This window comes from Mauremys reevesii, linkage group 11 (assembly GCF_016161935.1).
Source record: "Mauremys reevesii isolate NIE-2019 linkage group 11, ASM1616193v1, whole genome shotgun sequence".
NCBI classification, from domain to species: domain Eukaryota; kingdom Metazoa; phylum Chordata; order Testudines; family Geoemydidae; genus Mauremys; species Mauremys reevesii.
In genome coordinates, this window is record NC_052633.1 from 34,101,451 (window position 1) to 34,109,938 (window position 8,488).

The window sequence follows — 8,488 nt, forward strand, 5'->3', positions numbered from 1 at the left end:
TGACAGTTACATACATAATAACTAAGCAGTGTTCCCTGCCCTGTAGCTTCCGCGCATGTAGCTTTTGGCTACAGCTATGGAGACTAATGTCATGGCTACAGGAATGAAGATTAAGTTGTGCCCAGCTGCAACAGGCTGCAAGCCAAGGATTTCCTAAGCACATTGGCACTCTGACCACACCCCCTTTCCTTTGGTCCAGTCCTTGACATGGCTCTTGTGCTATGCTAGCTCTGTGTCACACAGGGAAATCCCTCTATATAAATGGAAACATGGACTAGTGTAGAACATCTAGAATGGGGAAAGGTAGGAATCTGGCCCTGTATCTTTTGTAAGAAGAAATGGCTATAGTTTCTCAGTTTCAGTTGCATAAGTGCCAGTTGTCTCTACAAATCCTTCCTTCCTACCAATACTCTTGAGCTCAACTGTTACAACTGAAGGTTTAATTTGATATGATTTCTTTAAAGCTGTATTGAATTTAGCTAATTGGGAACATTTTCATGATGGCTTGGTATTAATTATATCTATTTCTGGTGATACTGTGCTACTGGACTCTATAAATGTATAGCCCTTAGCACTACCCAAGGGGACGGGATCTTATACATGGGGATGCTGAAGGATATAACTGTTTAAACCATCTGTGTTGTAGCTTGTCTGTTACTGGAAGGTTTTCAGCCACAATAAGAAAAGGTTAACAAAGTAGTTAGATCCCCTGACGCTCATTCCAAGGAACAAGCCAGAGAGGAGCAGACAAGGTCCCAATCCATGCACACAACAGCTGCAACAGCCAACATATGTGAACTCCAGGGCTAGCAAGAGTGAGTAACCTCTTTTTTTTAGACTATCAAGTTTCCCAGAGTTAAAATAAATCCCTCCAATCATTTAACTGGTTTATGTCGTCTCTGGGAAGACACTTGTCCCTTGTAAAAGAGGCAAATCCTGGAACAAAAAATACACAAATAGAAAGGCGAAGAGTTAAGACGTCACAGTTGTTCCACTTCTTCACAAGTACTGTGAATCTTATCAGATCCATTCTCCTCATTGTTTCATTGCTAGCATAGGTTCTTAAAACATCACTGTCCGGAGGGTAACATTCTGGCGTGACTTCATCCTGGAACCTAAATCTGGAGTTAAAAATCTAACTGATCCATCATTCGAACCATTATTCTATACGTTTGCCTGACTTCCTATATCTTCTCTATTGGTACTTAATTAGCCCCATCTCTACGGTACCAGATGCCTGTCTATCAATCTGTTCCAGCTTGTATTTAGCTGTGACACTCTGGTTCCCTTTTCCAGGCCTGAAGAAGAGCTCTGAAACTTTTTAAAGCTTGTCTCTTCCACCCACAGAATTTGACCCAATAAAAGGTATTTCCTCATTTATCTTATCTATCTTTTCTCTATTAATGTTACTTTTGATTTCACAGGGTAAGAAAGGGAGACACAACATTGAAATACCCCAACGTTCCATTGGGGAGGTGGAGGGATAGGAGGGAGGGAAGTAGGACACTACATAAGGGAAAAAAAAGTACTCACAGGTAATTTACTGCAACTCTGAACTGAGGCACTGTAAGGCGTTGTTCCTGACTGCATGTGTAATAAAGCATTTCTGGTAATATATGGTGCTGTTTCGTTTCCAGTGCAAAGGCAGCAACAAAATGTTGGATGTACAAGGTGCATGATGGGCCTGATGCTTTGATGACCCAACTGTCACCATGTCCCTCGCTCTTAAAAATTTTCATCTGCTCCCATGAAATCACCTGTGTAACATACTGAAACTATATTAAAGCATATTGTGCAGGTATCTTCAAAATCATGCAGACTTGTGGAATCATTTTTTTTAAATTGGTAAATAGGTTTCCTATATTTCTATCTTTCTATATAAAGACAAAAAGTTGATATACTTCAACAGTTTTTTAGACAACTTATGACATATAGTCTACTATTAATATTCGATCATACCTGTGGGAACACCTAACACTTGGTGTGAGTGACACTGTGTGAGTGATACTGAATGCCATAGCTCCTTCTGACTTCTTATAATCAGACATCTGTGCTTAAGAACTCTGAGCAGACCCAAGGTAAACATTCTTAGTTTCCAATAGTCAGTGTATGATGATCTTCCTTTCTGAGGTTCAGCTGACAAGAGATTTCCATGAAGCTTCAGTTACAACGCATGAGCAGTAGGGATAGTGAGTGTCCTTGACAACTGCTTTACACAGTTTGCAAAAACTTTGTTTTTTCTTATGTAAGTACAATCTTTCTTTTTTACCACATCCAAGAACAGACATACATCAACTTGAGACTTGTATGAGTCTCTTCCATGCTATAATCAGACGTGACTGCCAGTAGGCCACATATGTACACTGTGTAAATGAGAATGTAACTTGAAGAGCTCTGACAATGGCTCCTAGATTAGAACACACATCCTAATAAGCATCTGTCATGTATTCAGCACAGAGTTGGCTGTGATGGCTCATTACAGTAAGATGCTGAGGAGCACATGAGGTATTGAGCTTTAACTGCATGTAAATCAATTGGAGTTTGGCATGTTTTAGGACTAAAATACTTTACTCAGTCATTTTCTTGCATATTGATCCACCCCATTACTCAGGTAACCTGAGTCCCAAGGATTTTATAAACATTTATTAATAATTCCTGAGTATACAATACTTTAGTGAGGTGGAGACCAGAGAAAGATATCACTCAGCTGTTTTATGCTGGGGATGAAAATCTGAGAAAATAATCTAGGCTGGAAGTTTTGTAGTACCTTTTTAGCAGTAGGAATAGCCTCCCAGAGGAAGTTGTGGAAGGCCCATTGTTTGAGACACTTCAAATATACCCCAGAACAAAGCACTAGAAAATAATATTGCAGGCCCATTGGGAACAGGCCCAGATGATCTAAAAAGATTGTTTACCTCTCTATCCATGATTCTGTACTCCATTGCTATACCCTAATTTTCTCTGTTTCATTCCTGAAGTAAAAATGTTCCCATTATTTTAAGTGACATTTCAGATAAAACAGATTTTTAGTGTATTTGCAGTCCCTGGATGTCACATGGAGTTTTTGTCCTTTAATTTTTCATATGCACTTTTCATTTTCTTAGCAAGACTTAGATACTGGATAAGTGACAGTATCATTGCTGGCTTTCCAGGCATGCATGGATGGCTGTGAATCTCCGTGCCTCACTGGATTATAGTTTGCAGAGCTCCAATGTGCTCCAGCCTCACCAGGAGTCTTTTAATGCTGCAACAGGATTTTTCAGACCCTTGGCCAAATGTTCAGTGTTCATAAATATCCCATCCAACTCCTGAGGTATTTTGCACAAACAAGGAGGAGTCCTTGTGGCAACTTAGAGACTAACACATTTATTTGGGCATAAGCTTTTGTGGGCTAGAACCCACTTCATCAGATGCATGGAGTGGAAAATACAGGAACAGGTATAAATACATGAAAAGATGGGAGTTGCCTTACTAAGTGTGAGGTCAGTCTAACGAGACAATTCAGTTAACAGTAGGATACCAAGGGAGGAAATATCACTTTTGTAGTGGTAATGAGAGTGGCCCATTTCAAACAGTTGACAAGAAGGTGTGAGTAACAGTAGGGGGAAATTAGTATGGGGGAAATAAGGTTTAGGTTTTGTAATGACCCGACCACTCCCTGGTCACTCAATAACAGACCTAAAAGTGGCAATTCTTCAACAACAAAAACTTCAAAAACAGACTCCAACGTGAAACTGCAGAACTGGAATTAATTTGCAAACTGGACACCATCAAATTAGGCCTGAATAAAGACTGTTAATTGAAATGTCTCGTTAGACTGACCTCGGGCCTGGTCTACACTACGCGTTTATACTGAATTTAGCAGTGTTAAACCAATTTAACCCTGCACCTGTCCACACAATGAAGCCCTTTATATAATATATAGGTTTAAAATCGATTTCTTGTACTCCCGGCGAAGGGAATGTTGGATAGGGTTAGTGTGGGGCGCAATTTGACGGTATTGGCCTCTGGGCGGTATCCCACAGTGCACCATTGTGACTGCTCTGGAAAGCCATCTGAACTCGGATGCACTGGCCAGGTAGACAGGAAAAGCCCTGCGAACTTTTGAATTTCATTTCCTGTTTGGCCAGTGTGGAGCTCTCAGCACAGTGTGACCACGAGAGCTCATCAGCACAGGTAACAATTCAGTCTCCTGAAAAATTTCCAAGGCCATGATGCAGAGACTCAGTACAGTGCCGTGTGAAAGTTAAGGAGCTCAGACAGCCTACCAGAAAACCAAAGAAGCAAGGTCGGGGCGGGGCAGGGCCGAAACATACCGCTCTACGCTGAGCTGCAATTCTAGGGGTCTGTTGTCCATGGATTCTGAGGTGGGGTGGTAATCTCAGCCATGGCTGAGGATTCTCATGGACGGGAAGATGAGGAGGAGGAAGAGGAGGACGAGCTTGCAGAGAGCACACAGCACTCCGTTCTCCCCAACAGCCAGGAGCTTTTTCTCACCCTGACGGAATTACCCTCCCAGCCCTCCCAAGCCACTATCCCAGACAATGAAGCCATGGAAGGGACCTCTGGTGAGTGTACCTTTGTAAATATAAAACATGGTTTAAAAGCAAGTGTTTTTTAATGATTAATTTGCCCTGAGGACTTGGGATGCATGTTACTGGAAAAGTCTGTTAACATCTCTGGGGATGGAGCGGAAATCCTCCAGGGACATCTCCATGAAGCTCTCCTGGAGATACTCCAAAAGTCTTTGCAGAAAGTTTATGGGCAGGGCAGCCTTATTCCGTCCTCCATGGCAGGACACTTGACCACACCATGCATGTAGCAAGTAATCTGGTATCATTGCATGACAAAGCCTAGCTGCATATGGTCCCGGTGTTTGCTGGCATTCAAGCAACATCCGTTATTTATCTCGCTGTGTTATCCTCAGGAGAGTGGTTTCGTTCATGGTAACCTGGTTGAAATTCAGGAATTTAATTAAGGGGGACAGAGATGGTTGGGCTGTTTGCCTGTGGCTTAAAAGAAATCCTTCCCTGCATTTAGCCAAGCAGGGGGATAGGGGGGTGATTGGCGCTGAGCTTTTTTGTGTTTGGCTAGCTGGGATCTTCCCTGCTACCAGTCACGCGGTGAGGGGGAGGGTGGCTAGCAGCGATCTTCCATGATACGAGCCATGCAGTGCGGGGAGGGGTAAAGCGATCATCCCAGAGAATTGGATGGGGGCAGTTCTGGTGCTGCACGTTAACAGGAAAGAAGCAGCACTCAACAGGCTTTGCTTGCTGTTTGGGAAAGGAGGGCGCTGGATATATGAAGGCTACAGAAGCCGAAAGACAATGGCTTACCATGGCCGCATGCAGGCCGAATTCTGATGCCCGGACCTGCGTCTGTGATCTCTAACACCAAAGCTGCAGGCACTCAATATTAAGATGCAAAATGCGACCTTGTAGTGAGATCGCATGTGCTATGTAAAGTGAATAGTGTTGTTCACCGTGAAAGCGTATAACCATTGTTCTGTAAAATGTATCTTTTAAAATACTTCTCTCCCTTTTTTCCCTCCCTCATGCAACTGCAAATTTTTCAAGTCTCCCTCCTCTGTCCCGAAGGCTATCTCAGATAAGACGGCGGAAAAAAAGACGTAAGACGAAATGTTCTCGGAAATCATGGAAGTGACCTGCAATGAAAGAGCTCATCTGAATGAGTGGAAGGATGTGGTATCAAAGTACAGGAAAGATGCCAGTGACCGTGAGGACAGGAGGGACCAACGTGAGGATAGGAGGGACGAACGTGAGGAGAGGAGAGACGCTCGAGATGAGAGGTGGCGGCATGAAGATCTGAGGTGTCGGGATAGAACTCTGGGGCTGCTGCGTGAACAAACTGACATGCTCCAGCATCTGGTGGAGCTTCAGGAACGGCAGCAGGATCACAGAGTGTCGCTCCAGCCCCTGTATAACCACAATCCCCCCCTCACCATGTTCCTTAGCCTCCTCACCCACCAGACGACTAAGAACACGTTGGGGGAAGCTCCGTGCACCCACCCATTCCACCCCAGTGGACAGCCCAACCAAAAGGCTGTCATTTTGAAATTTTTTTAGTGGCCTTTTCCTTCCCTCCTATCCTCCTCCCAAACCCCACCCGGGCTACCTTGTTAGTTCTTGCCCTCTTTTTATAATTAATAAAGAATACATGATTTGTAAATGAGTGATTTTATTTCCTTAGGAAGCAAGCGGTAATCAAAGGGGGAGGGTGGGTGACTTACAGGCAATGAGTCGATCAAGGGGGAGGGGGGTTTCATCAAGGAGAAACAAACACAACAGTCACACCGTACCCTGGCCCGTGATGAAACTGGTTTTCAAAGCTTTTCTGCTGCGCACCGCTACCTGGTGTGCTCTTCTAATCGCCCTGGTGTCTGGCTGCGCGTAATCAGCGGCCAGGTGATTTGCCTCAGCCTCCCAGCCTGCCATAAAGGTCTCCCCCTTACTCTCACAGAGATTGTGGATCACACAGCAAGCAGCAATAGCAATGGGGACATTGGTTTGGCTGAGGTCTGAGCGAGTCAGTAATGTGCGCCGGCGCACCTTTAAACGGCCAAATGCACATTCTACCACCATTCTGCACTTGCTCAGCCTGTAGTTGAACAACTCCTGACTACTGTCCAGGCTGCCTGTGTATGGCTTCATGAGCCATGGCATCAAGGGGTAGGCTGGGTCCCCCAGGATAACGACAGGCATTTCAACATCCCCAACTGTTATTTTCTGGTCTGGGAAGTAATTCCCTTGCTGCAGCCGTTTAAACAGAGTAGTGTTCCTGAAGACGCAAGTGTCATGAACCCTTCCCGGCCATCCCACGTGTATGTTGGTGAAACATCCCTTGTGATCCACCAGTGCTTGCAGCACCATGGAAAAGTACCCCTTTTGGTTTATGTACTGGGTGCTCTGGTGCTCCGGTGCCAAGATGGGGATATGGGTTCCATCTATCGCCACACCACAGTTAGGGAATCCCATTGCAGCAAAGCCATCCACTATGACCTGCACATTTCCCAGAATCACAACCTTTTGTAGCAGCAGCTTAATGATTGCTTTGGCTACTTGTATCACAGCATCCCCCACAGTAGATTTGCCCACTCCAAATTGATTCCCGACTGACCAGTAGCTGTCTGGCATTGCAAGCTTGCAGAGGGCTATTGCCACTCACTTCTCAACTGTGAGGGCTGCTCTCATCTTGGTATTCTGGCATTTCAGGGCAGGGGAAAGCAAGTCACAAAGTGCCTTTACGCATGCGAAAGTTTCGCAGCCACTGGGAATTGTCCCACACCTGCAACACTATGCGGTCCCACCAGTCTGTGCTTGTTTCCCGGGCCCAAAATCGGCATTCAATGGCTAGAAAATGCCCCATTACCAGCATGATCGCCAAAGCGCAGGGGCCTACTGTTTGAGAGAATTCTGTGTCCATGTCCTCATCACTCTCGTCGCTGCGCTGCCTTAGCCACCGCCTCCTCGACTGGTTTTGCAGGTCCTGGTTCAGCATTGACTGCACGAGAATGCGCAAGGTGTTTACAACGTCCATGATTGCTGTCTTGAGCTGAGCAGGGTCCATGCTTGCTGTGCTATGGTGTCTACACAGTTCACCCAGGGAAAAAGGTGCGAAACGGTTGTCTGCTTCTTGCACGGAGGGAGGGGTGAGGCTGTACCCAGAACCACCCGCGACAATGTTTTTTGCCCCATCAGGCACTGGGATCTCAACCCAGAATTCCAATGGGTGGGGGAGACTGCGGGAACTATGGGATAACTACCCACAGTGCAATGCTCCAGAAATCGACACTAGCCACGGTACATGGACGCACACCGCCAAATTAATGTGCTTAGTGTGGCCGCGTGCACTCGACTTTATACAATCTGTTTTAAAAAAACCGGTTTCTGTAAAATCGGAATAATCCCGTAGTGTAGACATACCCTCAGACTCCCATCTTTTCATGTATTTATACCTGCTCCTGTATTTTCCATTCCATGCAGTGTGTTCAGTATGTTTAGCTACCATTTTTTCATATACACACAACAGTGTAATGATTTGCTACTTCATACCATTGTGTGATGCAGTGAGTCCAGCCTTCAGCGACTTGCAAGTGAGACACATTGTAAACTGGTACTGACTGGGAGCCATCTGCTCTCTCTCTAAACCTTTATGGGTAGCTCAACAGGCCTCCATTTGGACGACGGATAGCTTGGAGCAGGGCTTGGCAGGGTAAAGGATTGTACAATGTACTCTGACATATTTGACCTCTACTCCATGTATCTTTGGTGATCTGAACATGAGGCCTCATAGCCTGCCTTATATCACTCGCTGTTCTCAGGACATAGCCTTTTTTTCAAGTCAAATGCATACAAAGAAATATAGCACCCAGGTCAACTGTACCCGTTACTTGTATTAATGCATTGCTCGAAACTGTATTAAAGGCAATATTAAGCCACATACTTGAAGAATGAATGTGGTGATGTTT